The 19,773-nt window shown below is 43.0% G+C and overlaps 1 protein-coding gene and 1 long non-coding RNA gene across 11 annotated transcripts in view; both read left to right on the top strand.

Annotated features, from left to right (window-relative positions):
- The window catches only part of FBRSL1 (fibrosin like 1), a 793,883-nt gene that overhangs the window by 240,648 nt on the left and 533,462 nt on the right, over nucleotides 1-19,773 (top strand). The window lies entirely within an intron of this gene.
- LOC310834365 lies at nucleotides 13,846-19,686 on the top strand. Its single transcript, XR_014559229.1, has 2 exons — nucleotides 13,846-15,904; nucleotides 16,081-19,686. It is a non-coding gene; the product is annotated as an uncharacterized lncRNA (long non-coding RNA).

The raw sequence follows: 19,773 nt of genomic DNA, 5'->3' as shown, positions 1-19,773 counted from the left end.
TGTTGTTCTTCACACAGTGCCTATTTCAATTGGAATCAGTACCCACAAGAGGCAGGGATGTCCACAGACTTTGATTGCTTTGAAAGAGCATGAGACAAATTCATGGAGGATGACACTGACCCAGATGGATCTGTTCCACTCCACAGCTGGAGGCGGTATGCTTTGGAATGGCAATGCTGGAAGCTGCAGGAGGGGAGGGTGCTGTTGAGCTCAGGCTCCACTTGTGAGCTTCCCGTGAGCATACGTGAGATGCTGGACTGGATGGGCCACTGGCCTGTTCTAGCAGTCGTTTCTTAAGTTAAGGAGAGGAGGCCATTGCTGGCCTGACAGAGTAGTCCTATATCCCTTCTCTTCACTCCTCTGTTGCAGCCTGATACTCTAATGACCGCTGGCAGGTGACAATTGCGGGAGGGAGAAGACCGGCTTTTTAGCAGAACTAACATTGACCCTGTGTCTTCCTTTCTTCCATCCAAAGCGGGATATCAAATCCAAACTCTTCTCCCTCCCTCCCTCCTTCCTTCCTTCCTTCCTCTGATGCAGCTTGATGCAGTGGCTGCTATTAGCTACCCCTGATCTAAGGCAAGAGCCCTCAACCTTGTCACTCCAGATGCACCTTTAGTCGAAACGTTGTTGTTGCTGTTGTTGTTGTTAAATTTCAATATCACACTTCATCTGAAGATCCCAGGGCAGTTTACGATATAAAACATGTATTTAAAGACCCGCTTTTAAAGCTTACACTGTATATTTTTATGGTGTTCTACACTGTTGTTCTTAACCATCTTTTTAATTTTTTCTGTAATATGCCAGACAATTATGAACTATTTTAATAAAATAAACAAGGTTGAGCCATGTAACTAGATATCTATACATATCTATACATACACAAATACTCTCTGGGTTTATATGTAATCTTAACCATCTTTTGAATGTTTTACGGTAATTTATCTTGTTGGAAAATGCTTAGAGGCTTTCTTAAAATTAAACAGCATATACATTATGTTAAAATAAAACAAACAAAAGTGGTGGCAGTGCTGCCGCTGTGACCCACTTTAGGTCATGCCAGGAATCGCCAGCATGAATCAGAGGCCCTCCAGATGTTGGGCTCCAACTCCCATCAGCACCGGCACTTTTCAGGCTCGATGTTGCAGCCCAGCCCTGCAACATCTGGAGGGCCACAGGCTCCCAGCCACTGTGGCAGTGAGTGACCCTCTCATCCTTCCTGCATAAAGTTATATTTGGGGGAAAGGATGCTACCGCCATAGTGAGAGTGCCCCTGAGAGAGAATAAATCTCCTTTCTCACTCTGTAAAGAGAACAGTACATCTGTTCCTGACCAGTGATCCCTGTTTCCCCTCGTGCATACACACACACGCGCACACACACACACACACACACACACAGTCCTGTGAGGAAAAGCAGTGGTTCTGTATGTCTGAACTGGCACATCATGAGCTACACCGGAAGAGAGGAAAAGAGAGATGATCCTAGCCAGCTCTTGTTTAAAGCCTTTTAATGATATGGGTCTGACTCTGCTGGGTTTTCTCACAGAAGCGTACAAAAGAGATGCTTGTTTTCCAGCGCTCGGTGGTGCTTGCGTTGCAAAATGCAGCTCGAGGCAATACTACTGTATTCCCACTTCCCTCACACCCCACACCCCTCCTCCTCCTCCTCCTCCTCCTCCATGCATTTCCATTTCCAGAACTGTGATTCTTCAGGGAGCCAATTTTCATACTGCTAACTGATGGATGGTTTACATGAACTGTTGAGAATACACACAGCTTGACTAAGCACATCTCTTGATTTCAGGACATCTTTTAGGTTAAAAAAAACAACAACCCACACCCTCTGTTTTTCATGTGCAAGGTTTTCTAGCAAGGTTACTTGTCACCACAAGGGCAGTGGGGAGATGATGCCTCTGGGCTATTTGTTAAGCAAAGTCAGCTCTCCAAACCCTCTTCTGTTCGAAGGAGGAAGGCCTGGAAACCAGCTGAAACCATTGGGGAGAGGGGGAGTCACAACATTCCCCTCCAAGAACAAGAAGGATTCCTGAGGGTGAAGATGCTTGTTTGTTGAGCAAATGTTTAGCTTCGAGTTAGAAACATTCATGTCAAAACAACAATCGTGTGGCATCAGCAACAAATTTATTATAGTATAAGCTTTTAAGGACTAGGGTCTGTTTCATCAGATGCTTGATAAACGTTGAATATTGACATGAGCTTTAATCTAGGGTTCACCTTATCACTGATTTTGATTACTTTTTGAATATCTTAAATGGTTTTCTTTCTGTTTCATTTTTACTGATAATTTTATTGTTTTATTCTTTTTGTAAACCGCTTTGATCTAGCCTGGTTTTATTACAACCAATTGGGAAATAAATAATTTTGGGAAATAAATGTTATCTGCCTAAGTTGGCAGGTATATACATATATGCACAGGAGGGGGGAGAGTGGAATAAACTGCAAAAATTACAGACTGTAACAACCGTATTAGAGCATAAATGTATGTAAAACAATTACAGCGACCAATCCCATATCAGTGACTGTGATAGTACATACATTCTAGTGTTGGTAAGCTATTTAACAACAGTAGTGGGTTAACAACCCATTATCTCAATTCAGGCTGCAAGTAATAGATTTGAACTTGCTGTTCCCAGAGGGGCAGCTATCTTAGGGTGCAAGCTCACTGATATCTTGGTTTATTGCACCAAGCTTTAGGGTTGGGGGAGTTTGGATATGGTGGTCTCCTTTCACCCCACCTAGAACAGCTCTGCCAGGCTAAAGTCACTCCACTGGCACTGAGTTCCCCATTCCGCCTGCTGTTAGTAAAAGTGGTAGCAGCCTGCAGAAAACCCAGAAATGGAACATTCTGAGCAGTGTTCGAAATTCCCCAGCTGCCAGGCGCGTTTTGCGTGGGTCCAGTTGCGATCATGTAGAGATCTCTGGATGCCAGGTTGGCAACTGACATCTCCATCTGTCTGGCCCCTCCAGCTTTCTTAAGTTGGTAAGAAGAAGAGCTTATTTCCTGCATTTATATCCCACCTTTCCTCCAAGTAATACATGGTTCACACACACCCCTCAGTTAATCCCTACGATGACCCTGTGAGGTTGGTTAAGAGGTTGTGACTGGCCCAAGGTCACCCAGTGAGCTTCATGACTGAGTGGGGATTTGAACCCTGATCTCCCAGGTCCTAGTCCTGTTACTCTGCAAAAGGGGTTTTAGTTCACTCCAGTTCTCCAGGCCAAATGAAGAAGGAACTCATTTTTATTCATAAATCTGCATGAGCGGCCCAGAGGATAGCTCCAAAAAGGCTGGCTGAGAATACAAAATTCAAGACGCTTTTATAACTTCTGACTAACTCGTGAACGATCTCTTTCAAGCAATATAACTGGGTAACAAAACGTGTGGACAGCTCATGCATACGTTTTCATTGGTTTGCAGAAACATGTTCTTATCTGCATGTGCAACACCATGGCAACAGGCAGTTTTAAGCAAAGTTTCATTTTCTACTGCCAGTCTTTGAGTTACTCTTTTTCTTCCTTTGAAGTTCTCCTGGTCTTCTTCTGAAGGCACTGCTGCTCTGTGCCAACAGATAAGGAAAGCAAGGAGGACCCTAGACGGCTTCTTTGCTAGCAAAACATTGAATTGCAGCTTCTATTCACAGATGGGGGTGCAGAGAGAAGAAAGCTTAAACTTTCAGGTTTAAAAGGACAAAGTGTTCTCAATCCTTGTTTACTTAAATGACAGAAATGATCTGATTGATACTGAGCATCTCTGGCTTTGGAATTTAACGGGCATAGCATTGTATTAATTCTAGAAAACAAGTGCATTACATTACCTTAGCTAGCCAACATCAGAATTTAGACACTTTAAGGCTATTTGACCACTGCTTGCAGCTCACAGGTCACATGACACTCACAGCCACACGTCTGCCTACAGATTTCTTACCTGGCAACCACAGTGCCTCACACCTGCTTAAATTGGACATGGAATAAGCCTTTTGTAGCCCATAGAAAGCTTTTCTAAAACCTAATTGCAGTGCAGGTGCAATTTCAGGGGGGTTATAATGGAGGGAGGGTAATTGTGGCACTCATGTCGTGCCCAAAACCATTCATCTGCTTTGCACATGTGTCCACAGTCTCCCAAAGGTTGGCAACCCCTGGCTCTTGTTGCTCTTTCAGTGCTTAAAATGCTGGAAGCAAAGTTTGGTGCCATCTGGGGTGGAAATAAATCAGGTTTTAGGTGTTTAGAGTAAGAAACAAAAGGGAAATCTGTGTTAAGATTGCTAGACTACAGTTTACCAACTCATGTCTGTGGCCTTTCAAGTCAGCAAGACAGAAGGTTAATTAATGCAGACACCATGTTAATTAGATTACACATAGGCCTTGCTGGTGCGGGTTCCAGTTACAAAATGTTCCTCAAGGGACAAAGCAATAAATTAAATCAGTTATCTTTGGAAGTATAAACACTAAGAGTGAAGACATGCCCATATCCCCAGTGCCTTCGGGATAACAGGCATTGTAGTTTTCACTATAGTTTTTAAAGGGCATTGCAGGGTTTTTTAAAAGAACTTGAAAATGCTGAATGTGAAGTTTGACCCAGCAAACAAGTCACAATAAAACACTGGTTTGTGTAACATTGCCAGTCACCTTGAGCTTAAAAGCATAAGAATCGGAAGACTCTGATGTCCTACAAAGGTAAAGAACTATATCTATATTGCAATAATTATTTCTAATTGTTGGGATATTTTGCCCGTGTACAACTTCCTTTGCAAAATGACAACCCGCCCACAAAGAATAAAATAAGTTTTTACTCATTTATATGTGTGGAGTATTGGCAGAAGATTAGGAGATAGGAGAGCATTATCAGCTATGGTGTGGGTTATTTCTTGCATTGATGCTTCAGCCAATTTTCATATGAAAATTGCCGACAGCACAGCAGGCATTAGAAAGGCTAGTTGCCTAGTGCCTGAGTGCCTTGAATTGTATTGTGAGCTTTTGCATTAATTCTTTGGAGTAAGAGATTTGTTAACTAATTTTGCAGATTGAACTGCAATCCCTTGCAACATATATTTAGATCATACAGTCCAAAGAGTTTGAAAAGAATCAGAATGCCATCTCAACCCCACAGTGAAGTGAGCCTCCAAAAGTAAACATAGTATTGTAGACACATAACTTAGTACTGCTATCAAATTTAGTTACTTCCTCCTGCTGCTGTGAGTGTGTGTGTGTGTGTGCGCGTGTGTGTGTGTGAGAGAGAGAGAGAGAGAGAGGGGGAGGGGAGAGAGAGAGAGAGAGAGAGAGAGAGAGAGAGAGAGAGATACATAAATACTACTGAAGAATACATGGCAATTTTCCCCCTCTGGACTCCAGGATACAAATGACTGAGTAGCAAATAATGCATGATATCTTCAATCTGATTGTACCCAAATATACATTTCTGTTATATAACTGAGTTTCCAAGGTATCTCCCATCCAGATATACTGAGGGCATCTGCTGGAACCAAAGATCTGTCCAAGCTGTCCAAGCTGGGTAAAGGTCATAGTCTCAAAATATTGGGGCACGGAATGATTAATCTTGATTTGGGGGTACCAAATAAAAAAAAGAGCATTAACAATGGATGTTCCATCTTGATTAGCATTGTGATAAAAAAAAATCCCAGTTCCTAAGAGTATGTGGACTAATAGGCAGACATTTTCCTGTTCAAATATTATAAATCCTTAGTGCATCTTGAAATGTAGGTGCTCAACTTCCAAGCTTCGATTGCTCCAACCTGCAAAGCTTAGTAAGATTGTGGTCCTCCAGATCATTAAATCTGTGCCAGTAGTAAAGTATGCTGAATCAATTCTGGCTGCAAACAGTAGAAGCCTCAGTTCAACCCTGAGATGGGTGGATGTGGTCCCTGGGGAACGCCCCAGTGTTTGCCTCCTAAAGTTGGATGACTGGTTATCAAACTTAGTTACTCTCCCCATATACACACACTTTGACCTTGCGTGTATGTGTGAGTGAGAGAGAGTGTGTGATTGATACCTGGTTTGAGTTTTATTTGATTTGATTTATTGAATTTATATGCAGCTTTTCATTCAAACAAATCCTAAAGTGGCTTACAAGCAATAAATAACGATTGCATACTAAAACAGAATACAACGTCACAAATACACATATAAAACAATTAACAAATCCAACAATTAACCAGACAATTACAATCTATAAAACACTACTAATAAAACAACAACTAAAAAATGATCTAAGCAACACAATTACAGCAGTTATATTATTAACATGGCATTTATAATCTATAGAACAATAAAAACAATAACAATAACAGTGTTTAGATGATTATTATTTAGTTGTTAAGTTCATACACATACTCCCCATGCTCTGTGACTCATAATTGATCGTTCAGTTCATTAAAATACACATAAAATACACTTAATGTCCACTGTTAAACCAGCATCTGGCTGAGAGTCCTCAGTTGGTGTCGTGGTGGAAACATTGGATGTTGACCGGGTTGCCTGCCCTGATGTGGAACTCACCCATATCGCTCTCGGTAATCAGGAGGTGCATTCCAAGATGAGCTTGTCCCTCTGGAATGGCGAGTCACAGCTGAACTCTGTGCAGAAGCCAACCAGGAGGTCCAGCAGCACCTTCATGCTTAGGAAATGCTCACTGTGCCATGGCCCATCCACCAGCAACTGCTCCATCTTCTTCAGCTGCCCCTTGGCTAACATGGTTGTGGAAGAAGAGGATGGTGAAAGGAAGCAGTTCTTCACACAACATAGGCAGCTGGAATCCAGCACTAGCATAGGCAGGTGAAGAAGAGGACAGGGAACCTGCCCCTTTCATATAGTTGTGTAGAAGAGGGTATTTCAGCAGGTGTTCAGCTATTAAAGGTGCAGGAGCCCCCCTGACCTTTTGTATCTGACCAATATAGGTGAGAACTCGAGATGTGGTGGTGGCTACAAGGTTAGATGGCTTTAACAGAGGACTAGACCAATTCATGGAGGAGGGAGGGGATCTTTCAGCAGCTCTTAATCACGGTGTCTAAACAGAATCTATAGAAAGACTCCCAGACTTTGCGATCTTTTGAGGAGGCCTTTCTCTTGGCCCCATCAGCTTCACAGACACATTTGGTGATAACACAAGACAGGGCCTTCTCCATGACTGCTCCCAGATTGTGGAACTCAGTGGAAAGCTTTCCTGTCCCTCCTCTCTTTTTTCTCTTTTCTCTTTATTTTTTCTTTTTTTTTATTAAAGATTTCTTGGTTTACAGAAGTATGTGCAATGTCTCTTTTTTCAAGTTACATTTCCTACAGATCAGTTTCATTTGTTGGGACATTAGTGTTACATTAAGAAGAAAAGGGGGAAAGAGGTGGAGGGGGGCATGGTGAGTGGGGTGGGGTCGGGTGGCAATGTTTCTATTCTACTTAATGTATGTGTGGGGTTTTGTGTCAGCGTCGCTTGTGCGGGTTCTCTTCACTATTCATTTGTGTTCCTTTGGTGGTGAGAGAGGTTGGGGTTAGCCTAGGGTGCGGTTGTTGGTTTGTGACTGGCTGTCGTGAACTTTGTTTTCATGTGTGAGTGGGGTGTGTATGTGTGTTTTTGAATCAGGTTAGCCATATTGATTCGTATGCTGTTGGCGGATTCTTGTTGTTGTCTTGTTGGGCTGTGTATGTGATAAAGGGGAGCCATACCGGGGTGGAGGCGTCTTCTTCTATTTATCCCTGTGTCAGTTTCAGTTTATTGGTTAGTTTTTCTAATAAGGCTGTTTCCTATAATATTTGATACCATTGGTCCATACTGACTCCTGACAGGTCTCTCCAGTGTCTGGCTATGATGTTTCTCTCTCTTTTTTCCTTTTTGCCAGCAGTCAAATATTTCTTTTTTCATGCCAACCTTTGGCCTCTTACTGCCTGTTGTGGCAGAGTCTACTGAGGGCTGATGTTGTACATTCTCTCTCTGTCTCTTTCTTGCTTTTTAAAAATCAATCCCTCATCCCAGGGAAATCTGGGAATTGTAGCTCTGTGAGGGGAGTAGGGTGTCTCCTAACAACTCTCAAGAACCTTAAAGAACTTCAGCTTCCAGAATACTTTGGGGGAAATTGTGGCAGTTTAAAGTTGTATCAAAGTGCTTTAAATGTAAGCATTTCATTTTCCCAACCATACACCCTTAGTTACTTTGCAAATTCTGTGTGTGTGTGTGTGTGTGTGTGTGTGTGTGTGTGTGTGAATTCATAATTTCACTTCAAGCAGAGCACCAGTTTCCTCTTTCCCTAAATTGTTCAAAATGCACACAGGAGTAAGAGGTAGGAGTGGGAGACAGAGAACAACAACAACAACCTTAGCAAATGTGCTCCGGCAGCCTATTGTTCCAGCCAAATGGAGAGAATAAAAGATAGTGTTCAGACATAGCCTATCCACAGCAGCAACCAGGGACCTCTGATAAATTGATCAAGGGACTCATTTGACCCGAGGCTTGCCTGTTAGAGAACATTGTTATAGGCACGTTGTAATCACAAATGTAATAAAGAGTCTGCATTGTCCTAAGGAAAAGAAAAGGAACATGTTGTGTAGTTTGATTTTATTGTGGGAACTCAAATTACTGTCTGCTGACCTGGGGTCATCTGAAATAAGTTTTTAACCCCGAGGCAAAGCCCCAAAGTCAAGGAGCTTTCACATGGTTCTTACCTGAACCTTTTGACAAAATTACTAGCTCGGATTGTTTGCTGAAAGAAGAGGTCGTGAAAATATGAGGCCATTTTGGCAAATTATTTCAGCTGCAAAAGGGTAAAACCTTTTCCGCTGAGCCTAGGGTTATTGAGTTGTCTTGATGTGGGAGAGAGAAGGGTAGCAATAGGAACATAGGAAGCTACTGAGTCAGAGGACTAGTCCATGTATTGCCAACACTGGCTTGCAGTAGCTTTCCAGGATTTGAGACTGGGGGCATTTACACCTGGAGGTGTCAGGTGTTGAATAGGGCCTTCAGCATGTGAAACAAGTGCTCTACCACTGAAGTATGGTGCTTCCCCTAAAACTAAAATAGGATTTCATTCCTGGTGGTTTGTAATAAAGGACTGCTTTACAGACATAGGAATCTGATTTATACTGACAAAGACCAGAATGCCTACCTGGAGATGAAAGGGATTGTATACCTTCTGCATGCAAAGCGGATGTTCTACCACTGAACTACAGTTGTACCTCGGAAGTCAAACAGAATCCATTCTGGAAGTCTGTTCAACTTTCAAAACGTTTGGAAACCAAGGCGCGGCTTCTGATTGGCTGCAGGAAGCTCCTGCAGCCAATTGGAAGCCGCAAAAGCCTTGTCACACGTTCAGGTTTCAAAGAACGTTTGCAAATCACAATGCTCATTTCCGGGTTTGCGGCGTTCGTGAGCCAGAACGTACGAGTAGCAAGGCATTCAAGAACCAAGGTCCAACTGTATAGTCCTTTCCCCAGCTTGTAGATCTTGGGACTTCCAATTCAGCAGTTTTTTGGGTTTTGTTTTTTTCTTTAAAAAGACAGTTAAGAGACACAGAACACCCACACCAATGGGAATTTACAGTATCTGGGCCTGGAGAAATGGAAGGAGGCTGAGCTCCTTGGAATTGGAGTTCCAGTAAATAAAACTCTCTCAGAGGGTCTAATAATGCTTTTCTTTGCATATCGATTATTTGTTCTTATCCCCTCAAAGTAATTAGCTGTTAAATTAAAATTAAAGCTATGGAAATCAGCAACAGACAAAAACTTGAATGCTTATCCAACTATATCTTTTAAAAAGAATAAGTCCTACCTACCCCACTTGAAGAATGAGTAAAACAAAGGCCTCGGACATAATCTATCTATCCTCCCAATCAACAACCACAAGCCTTGGTTACATAAGGATATGTTTGCCTGGCAGCTAAAAGGAGACATCGGTAGCAACAGATGTGCTTTCCTGGAGAAAATATTATACAAACAAAGGGCCACCACTGAAAAGGTCAACAAACCTCTGCATCTTCTTTGAAGGGGGCACATGAAGAAGGGCCTCAGATGATGAATGCAGCAGTATCCCTAATTAAAAAAAAAAATATTGAAAGAAACTATTAACGTTTTTGTCAAGACCAGAGGCTTCCAGATGGCGAAATGGTTTGGCTTGAAATACACTTGAGCATATAATTTGTGGTGTTCCTTCTTTAGTAACCTGTTCTCAGGAGGCTGCAGGGAAATGCCACTTCTAACCAGTCGAAGGAAAGCTCAGTTGCCACACAGCCTTGAAACTGCTCCACCTGGCCACGCAGCCCTGAATCGTAAAACGGGCATTAAGCTGATTTGCAGTTTAGGAAGGAGGCTGTCCAAGGGCTGCCTTGCCAAGGGATAACATTTTCAGCAGCTCAGTGGAGAATTAATGCCATCTTCCAGCCCAGCTGTGTTTGGCTTGGTGCTGCCTTTTTAAGTGGGTGCTTCTCTAGCAATAGCTTCCTAAAAATGATACAGAAAATTGCCAAAGGGGGAAAGGAGCTCCTCTGTGACTAGGAGAAATTTGATCCCGTTCACGTTTAAAGAAGCTGCTGCCAAATTTCCACTTTCTGAAACATTACATGAACCAAACACAGAACCATCCTTTGAGATTCACACTTCTCTGAATTTTTGTGGTGCAGTTGTCTTCCCACCACAGAAGTGCTTATACTAGGGTAGAGTGTACATAAAAATGCATGAATCTAACATATATGTCAGGAAATTACTTTGCAAAGATGTGTGTATCAGGAAAAAATAGCTGATGTGTTTTTATGAGAACTTTTTAAAATAAAATTGCAAACTACTGTGGAACTGGAGGACTGGATTTAAGATTGGAAAAATAAGAAACTGAGAGAAACCAATCTGACAGATTCAGCCTTCCATTTCTGTGACCCTTCACTAGGAGTGTGTTAAAAATTTGATCTGCCTCAGCTTCACATCTCAGGACAATAGGGTATCTTTTATTGATGAAGTCATCTTTCATCGGCTGTACCTGAGCTTGAGCTGTCCCACCTGAATGCTTTTCGAGATGATATTATGGTCACTTTGATTTGGCTAGCTGCCTGTTCTGTGAAATATTTCAGCCTTGCTTTCACAGGAGTTAGTTTTCAAACATCACATCTTTGCTTCCTGACCCAGCTAAGAGCTTGAAAGCAAATTCTAGTCAGTCGTAAAAGAACAAAGATGAAGGTTTTAAAATAAGCTTTAGCGGTCAAAGGATGTTGCTAATACATTTTATATCAAAACGTTTCATGGTTTATATTTCTGATGCAAGGCTTAAGTAACACCATGTGCTTGGATGTGTGTTGGCTGCAGTAGAGTTTTTCTTTTTAACCCCTTCCATATCGCATTCTCAGTCATTCCTAGTCACTTTAACGAAGGCTGAGTTCAAGGACAGCCAAAGTGACTACTGATTAACGGGGCATTATAGCTTAAGCAGGGTTTTCCAGACTTGGTTCTCCAACTGTTTTTGGACTACAATTCCCATCTTTGACCACTGGTCCTGCTAGTCAGTGACGATGGGAGTTGTAGTCTATCAGCAGCTGGGGACCCCAGTTTCGGAAACCCTGGTCTTTATTATTCTGAATGGTGGTTGTAGTAGTAGTAGTAGTGGTAGTAGTAGTAGTAGTAGTAGTAGTAGTAGTAAGCCCTTGTAGCCTTTTGGCAGATGTTAGCTGTATTTAAGAATATGGTTAGACAAAATGCCCTTGCCTAGGGATTCCATTGCTTTTGTTGATAGCACCATTTATCTTCTCCATGGTGCCAGCATAATCTTACCTGGAGTTTTGATCCCTAGCTGGCTGCGGTCAGCCCTAGCCTTGAGTGTTGGCCACCCCTATTCTGTATGTAAGAGAGCTCCCAAGATACCTCAAGGAAGGGAATAAAGTTTCTGGAAAAGATTCTGCACTATTTCTGACATTTTGATGGAATTAGAATCTGCGCCCCATATTCCCACACCGCAAAGCATTTGGGTAATCACCTCACTACCAAAAACCTTTAAGTTATGGTGCTATAACCTTGATTAAGGTTTTGAGGGCAACCTGGTGATAAAGTTTCCCTTTTCCTTTTTGCCATCCTTTACTCTGTCCAGTTCTGTGTGAACCAAGGGTGCAAGTGCTGGGTTTTTTCTTTCTCTCTTTCCAGACAGCTCTCTGCAAATGTTTGACCTTCTAGTTCCTGCATTCATTTTTATCCCGAGACCCTTTGATCAGTTCAGCGAAGCACTACAGACGAAGCTAACTGAGCTTCCTCTCTTGCAACAACTACATTCAGTCATTTAGATTTGCTTTCTGTTCTTCCTGGCAGTACTCTGTGTTCTACAACTGTGCTGCCTTATCTGCCAATACCGAAACACATATCAATATGCAGACTTATACCTGGCAAAGGAACAAAACCGTTGTGGCTCCGTTTGTGTATGCTCTGCTGCTGCCGCCTTGCAAAGTGTTCAGGGTTCTCCATACTGGCTTAAGTGACTATTTGTAGCACGAAATGCAAGCAAGAAGAGGCATTTGAGCTATGACTGGAAGAGTAGGGAAATCAAAACGTTGCTTTGAGAGCTCTAAAATGGAATCGTGTGGGTGCTGTTTGCCGGGTGGGAATGGGGGTGGGGTGAATGACAATAACATAAGGAATCGCACTGAAAGCAAAACTCTACCAAGATGCTCCAAGGGGGGGGGGGGGAGAAACATCCACTCTATATAAAGAATAATTCCTATGGGACAGAGACCAAAGGAAGAACATGTTCCTTTGGGGAAAGCATTCTGTTAAAGCATCTAAAGAGAAAATGAAAATCACAATTCTCCTTCTCCCTCTCGGCAGTAACAATTCATTGTGGCAAGGTTCAACCAATAAATAAATGCACCCATTCTGGGTGCGTGATAATTCAGGAAGGATGCCAATGTACGCAGAGAGACCTGAGCTAGTGGAGGCTGGTCCATTAGGGCAAATGAGGCGCTGCCCCACCTGTCCAGGGGGTGGCATTGCCTGTCTACTCCTTCCTGCTTAGTCTCAGAGTTGCCTCTTGTAGAGCTCAGCAGGGAGGAGGATGGGGACAAAAATGAGAATCAGATGACTCTGCTTGTCATTCGCTCTGTTGCCACCTTACTGTTGGGCTCCTCACATTCCAGCCAGCCACTGACCATAACATCATCATCATCATAATAATAATAATAATAATAATAATAATAATAATGTATTTATACCCCGCCCATCTGGCTGGGCCTCCCCAGCCACTCTGGGCAGCTTCCATAAAAACCAAAAATACAGTAAAATATCACACGTTAAAAACTTCCCTGAACAGGGCTGCCTTAAGATGTCTTCTGAATGTCAGGTAGTTGTTTATCGCTTTGACATCTGCTGGAAGCGCGTTGCAAACGTCCACAGGTTCTGGTGTTATGGGGGGATGGAGAAAAGCTTTTCTCTAGCCTCTTTCTCCATGCCGTGCATAATTGTAATACACTTCTTCCAGCATGTCACTCCTTGCCCACCTAAGCTGAAAACCCCTCGATGTTGTAACTTCTCCTCATAGGGAAGTTTCTCCACACTCTTATTCCCGTTGGTTGCCCTTTGCTGAACCTTTTCCAGTTCTACAATATCTTTTTGGAGGTAAGGTGGACAAGAACTGTACACAGTACAGTGGTACCTTGGGTTAAGAACTTAATTCGTTCTGGAGGTCCGTTCTTAACCTGAAACTGTTCTTAACCTGAAGCGCCACTTTAGCCAATGGGGCCTCCCGCTGCCACTGCACGATTTCTGTTCCGATCCTGAAGCAAAGTTCTTAGCCTGAGGTACTATTTCTGGGTTAGCAGAGTCTGTAACCTGAAGCGTCTGTAACCTGAAGCATCTGTAACCCGAGGTACCACTGTATCTCCAAATGCGGTTGTAGTATTCCATAAGAGCATGAGAAGAACCTACTAGATGCTAATGGCCCATCTATGTTCTCACAGCATCCTGTTCTCACAGTGGCCAACGAGATCTGCCTGTGGGGAATCTGAGAGCAGGACCCCTGAGCACAAGAGCACCCTCTCCTCCTGAAGTTTCCATCAACAGACATTCAGAACCATTGCTGCCTCCAACTGTGGAGGCAGAGAACAACAGCCTTCATGGCTAGTAGCCATTGATAGCCTTATCCTCCCAGAATTTGCTTAATCCTCTTTCAAAGGTACCTAAAGACAGGCTATAGAAGTAAGGTGGATGTGTTTTTATCCTAGCACACTGGGTGCTCTGGTTTCTGTTTGCTCCTCTGCCAAAAGCTTTCTGGGTTGTTTTTTAAATGGGTTCTTATTTTTAATTAAAGGAGATTAAATTCTCATTTGGCTGGTTCATTTAGATTGTTTTATTCTAGTTTTATATCCACCTTATTCCAGCATGAGTTACACTAAACCACACTAAACCTCTTTTAATCCAGTGGGTTTAACAAATTGGGTTAAAAAGGGTTGTTGTTGTTTTTTTTAAACAGTGCTGCTTAATTGTTCTGCTTTTTTTTTTGCCTCCTGGAGTCCTCTGTGTTGCATCCATTGTTAGTGCTACTCAGAGTAGGCCCAATGAAAATAATGGTAGTGATTAATTTCAGAGTTTGTATTCTAACATAGCAGGATATGGCTTGTCTTCTTAGAAAACCTTTGTGGAGTATAATTTATCAGATGCATGAAGTGTTATTATTGGAAGGGGGTTAGGCAGAGATGGATAGATGTATGGATAGATAGAGGAGAGGGAGTTGTAAACAGTGAGGTTGGAAAAAAATGAAATGCAGAAAATTACATGATTAACAGTGGCCATTCATGAAAAAAGTTCTTGGTAATGCATACATCTTGGGGATGCGGGTGGCGCTGTGGGTTAAACCACAGAGCCTAGGACTTGCTGATCAGAAGGTCGGTGGTTCAAATCCCCTCAATGGGGTGAGCTCCTGTTGCTCGGTCCCTGCTCCTGCCAACCTAGCAGTTCGAAAGCACGTCAAAGTGCAAGTAGATAAATAGGTACCGCTCCAGCGGGAAGGTAAACGACGTTTCCGTGTGCTGCTCTGGTTTGCCAGAAGCGGCTTAGTCATGCTGGCCACATGACCCGGAAGCTGTATGCCAGCTCCCTCAGCCAATAAAGCGAGATGAGCGCCGCAACCCCAGTCAGCCACGACTGGACCTAATGGTCAGGGGTCCCTTTACCTTTTTAATGCATACATCTTGGTATTGGTAAGCCAGTTAACACATGCAGGGCAATAAAACTCAGTTGTCCTAATTCAGTCCACAAGCGATAGCACTGAACCTCTTGATGTGCTGTAACTGAGCAGTTTCACATTGCAGTTTCCCTTTGCAAAGGCCACCTTAAAGTTAGTTCCAGACAGTCCCAGGAGGTTGAAATGTCCACACACACACACACACCATTTTTATTGTTGTTGTTGCCATTTCTGATATCAAATTTTTGTCCTTTTATTATTTTGCACAGAGTGCAGAAAGACATTGCTGGTAGATAATGGCATAAGTTAGACTGAGCAAGTGAATGAATCCCTGGCATTGTGGATGCTGCTAGGCCCTGTCCCATGGGTATATCTGGCCCAATCACCTTCTAAATCCGGCCCGCGGACGGTCCGGGAATCAGCGTGTTTGTACATGAGTAGAATGTGTGCTTTTATTTAAAATGCATCTCTGGGTTATTTGTGGGGAATAGGAATTCGTTCATCCCCCCAAAAAATTATATAGTCCAGCTCCCCACAGGTTCTGGGAGACAGTGGACCAGCCCCTTGCTGAAAAGGTTTGCTGACCCCTGCATACTAATGCTGTCAAAGTACAAACAAGGACAGAGATGGTGTCAGCTTCCATTGGCCTCTGGCCATAGCTCAGTAGTAGAACGTTTGCTTGCTATGCAGTAGGTCCCAGGTTTACACCCCAGCATCTCCAGGTAAGACTGGAAGGGATTTCATGTGTGGAATAATAATAATAATAATAATAATAATAATAATAATAATAATAATAATTTATTATTTGTACCCCGCCCATCTGGCTGGGTTTCCCCAGCCACTCTGGGCGGCTTCCAACAGAGATGAAAAATACACTAAAATGTCACATATTAAAAACTTCCCTGAACAGGGCTGCCTTCAGATGTCTTCTGAATGTCCTGGACAGCTGCTACCAGTCAGTGTAGACAGTACTGAGCTAGATGGACCGACGGTGTGACTCAGTTTAAGGCAGCTCCCTATTATATTCCTGTGGTCTGTTGATGGTGGCAAGTAGAATTAGGATGGGGAAACTCTCTGTAATCCATTACAGGGCTGCCACCCAAGGCCTCTGGGATGGAAGAGTCATTGTCCAAGATCGGTTGTAGGCTATTGATTATTGTTTTGTATGGGATGAGTAGCAATTATTAATCCCAGTTAATAATAATGAATTATTGTTTTGAATTTCAGCACTAATATTAATTCTGATGATGATGATGATGATGATGGTGACAATAATAAGAATATGGTGCCTATAAGTGTTGCTGTATAGAGTACAAGGGAACAAGATCTCTGCCTCAATGAGCTTACAATATAAAATTTGGCATGGTGGGTGGGGAGAGAAATGGGGCACCCCACTTACACTTGTAGGGATTAACTGTGTGGTTCCTTTCTTTACCAATGTTTATCTTTAAATTTATTACATTTTTAATTACATTTATATTTCACCACCTTGCCCTATATATGCCCACTCAACCACTTTGGTCTGCAGAATATGTTGCTCTTTTCTTGCAAATCTTAATGGAGTGACCTGGGAGCGTCTCCCATGCTCCCTTAGTAATGCATCACAATTTACCATCATTAAAAAGAGGTCTGTTGCAGGGAACTTAAAGTGGTAAATACCACAAAAGACATACTTTTTTTATAGCCAGATGTAACCTGATTTTCTTCTTAGGGACTCATGCCTGCTTCTCTTGAGGCAGGATCAATTGTTCCTTTCCCCCTCTTTTCTTTCCTCTGCCTTTGTGCTCCATTCTACTCATTGCCGTGTTCCTGGAGAAGGGAGGGGGGAATTGGTTAACTGTAATAAAAGCAAGAAACACTTGATTCGCTGTGTGCAATAAATTATCCACTCCTTACCCATTGAAACCTCTTTCTGGGGAAACTTGAATCTTCTTGCTGCAGATATATAGATGTTATTTGACTGGATGGGGTTTGGAAAGGAATCCTAGCTATTAAGCAACGTATTGAAAATGATTCCACCTTGCCTATTGTGGAATTGAAGGAAAGGTTCAGACTCAAAAGCTAAGAGGCAATTAGCTCAAGTTCATGAGCTCACAATTTTCTGGCCTTTTATCTAAACTGCCTCCACTTAAAGCCACTGGCAGCACGGGAAGGACGATAGATGGGCCCAGGCAATATAGTGATGCTAGCCCAGAAAGTGTTATAAATTGTAAGGTGCAGATGTGGCAAATTTAACAGTTTCCTATCATGACCATGGGTTCGTCGTGGTGTGTGTTTATTCCTCTCTCAAGTGTACTTTAAGAAGAAGTGGACAGTTTATAGAGACAGTGTGTCCCAGTGCTTATAAGCACAGAGCTATCAGCTGGAGGTCGTCTCTTCTTGCTGTCTTATAGCTGTCGCCTTTAATGGAACATCCAAGTAGATTAAAAGCAGCAGCAACCGCCAATCAGAATCCAGCTGAGACAGACAAGGAGGCAGTCTCAAGGAGGGGAAAAGCCAGTGCAGGTTAGCTCTTAAAGGCAAATGGAAAACTGCCCCACCAACCACAGCCTGCCCTCAACCATCCCCATTGGCCTCACTCCTTACTTACAACCATCACTAGCTTCCTTCTCCTCAGTAGAACTCAGCAAGCAGGATGATGGGGGCAAAACAAGAATGCACTGGTTCTGCCTGTCATTAGGTCTGGGTCCACCTATTCTTTGGGCTCCTAGTATTCTGCCCCAGTAGTCACAGTGGGCCTCAGCCACCCCTAGGAAGAGCTGAGCTTTTTTTTGATGGTGGGACATGTCTCTTCCTAAGATCCGCCAGAAGATGGTGAGGGGCCTGGAGACCAAGTCCACTAAGGAAGGGTTGAGGAAATTGGATATGTGACTTAAGAGGCAATACAAGTGCCATCTTCAAATATTTGTAAGGCTGTCACATAGATGATGAAGTGTTTTCTGTTGCCCCATACAGGAACATAGGAAACTGCCTTATACTGTGTCAGCACATTGGCCATCTAGCTCAGTATTGTCCACACTGACTGGCAGCAGCTCTCCCGGGTTCAGACAGGGGACATTCCCAGTCCTGCTTAGAGATGCCAGTGATGGGACCTTCTGCATGCAAAGCAGATGCTGTACCACTCAGCTATGCCCCATCTGGAGAGTGAGATTCGAATGAATGGGTTCACATTAAAAGAGAGTGGAACTTTGATTAAACTTCAGGAAGAACCTCTCCTTTATTAAAGCTTTTAAAAGGAAGGCCACGGATGAGAGATGTTGTTGCAATGGACTTGCTCCATTGCCAGGAGTCAGAAGTAGGTGATTGTGATTCTGTGCTTTATGATTAAGTGTGGGCATCTTCCACAGCTGTTCAGAAAGGGGGACAGTGGTGATCTCCCTTCTGGCCAGTGAAGGCCTACATCAAGAAGGAGCTCACATCACCAAAAAGAAGGTTTTCTCTGGCCTTTGAAAATGCCAGTCATATGCAGGACACTTCCATTTGACCTTTTTATTGAGCATTCTTTAGATGACTTGGCTACATAAAGGATAGTTGTTCCAGTTTGTTTGCAGGGAAGTTTGATGATTAAAGTCACTTTCCTTATTGCAAAAAGTCTTGGGGAAGCAGGTTTGTTGCATCAGAACTCTCAATCGGCTTTAATTTCACAACCTGAATTTGCTGGTATGTGATTGAATGTTACCTGAAAATAATGACAGTCTGGAAGCTCCCCCAGTTTCAGAAAAGTATCATTAAATAAATAAAGCTTTCAGTCTGGGTGCTTCTCCTTGGGTGCTTCAGAATTGCCAAGTTTCGACCTTCCTACTAAAACTGTCCTTTTTTCATCTCATCTGCTTTGACAATGTCATCTTACCCTTCTTAGAATAACTGTTCTAAGAAGTGTGACTGCGGTAAATGCGAATAGATAGGTATGGATATAGATATAGATGTGGATAATATTACATTTATATCCCCCAAGGAAGCTCAGGTTGGCAATCCTGTGATGTGGGTTAAACTGGCCCAAGGTCACTCAGTCAACTTCATTTGTGGTCCTATAACCTGCGAGGCACTTTCCCCTGCAGGAGAGTTTATGGAGCAGGAGAAAGCTGATCATGGAAGGGCGTGGTGATGGCATTGGATAACACCATACCTATCAGAGCAGGTGTGCTTTGTTTTTGCATCCTGCATATTGAAGTGATAGCCTCTCCTTTGCTTCTGAAGTGGGCGTGTTTGGACTTGCCCACACCGCTAGCAGCCAAATCAGCAAGGGGCTATCCCTGTTCAATCAAGTTAAATATGGAAGGGGTGGGTGGGTGTGTATACCAGAACCCTTACTTAAAATATATGCAGCCAGGCTTAATGGGCCAGCTCTTTGCCTGCAGGCAACATGTTCAACCCCTCAGTTAACCACCACTTAGCATTCCCAACATGAGCAAGGTTTGTAATCCTTGACTTGTGATGAAATTCTTGGTACATCATCCACAACCTTGAGAGCCCCACAATGCCACCTTTGTACATTTCCACGTTTCTCCTTTGAGCAAAAAAAAGAAAAGCTTTGCAGACTTGTGACAGCAGCAACATGGGAAGTTGCTTTCTGCAGTCAGACTATTAGTCCATCCAGCACAATATTGCCATGGCT

The sequence above is a fragment of the Podarcis gaigeae genome, assembly GCF_964106915.1.
Source record: "Podarcis gaigeae genome assembly, chromosome: 16".
Lineage (NCBI taxonomy): Eukaryota > Metazoa > Chordata > Lepidosauria > Squamata > Lacertidae > Podarcis > Podarcis gaigeae.
The sequence above is the reverse complement of the archived record's forward strand: the minus strand, read 5'-3'. Positions and strand labels throughout refer to the sequence as shown.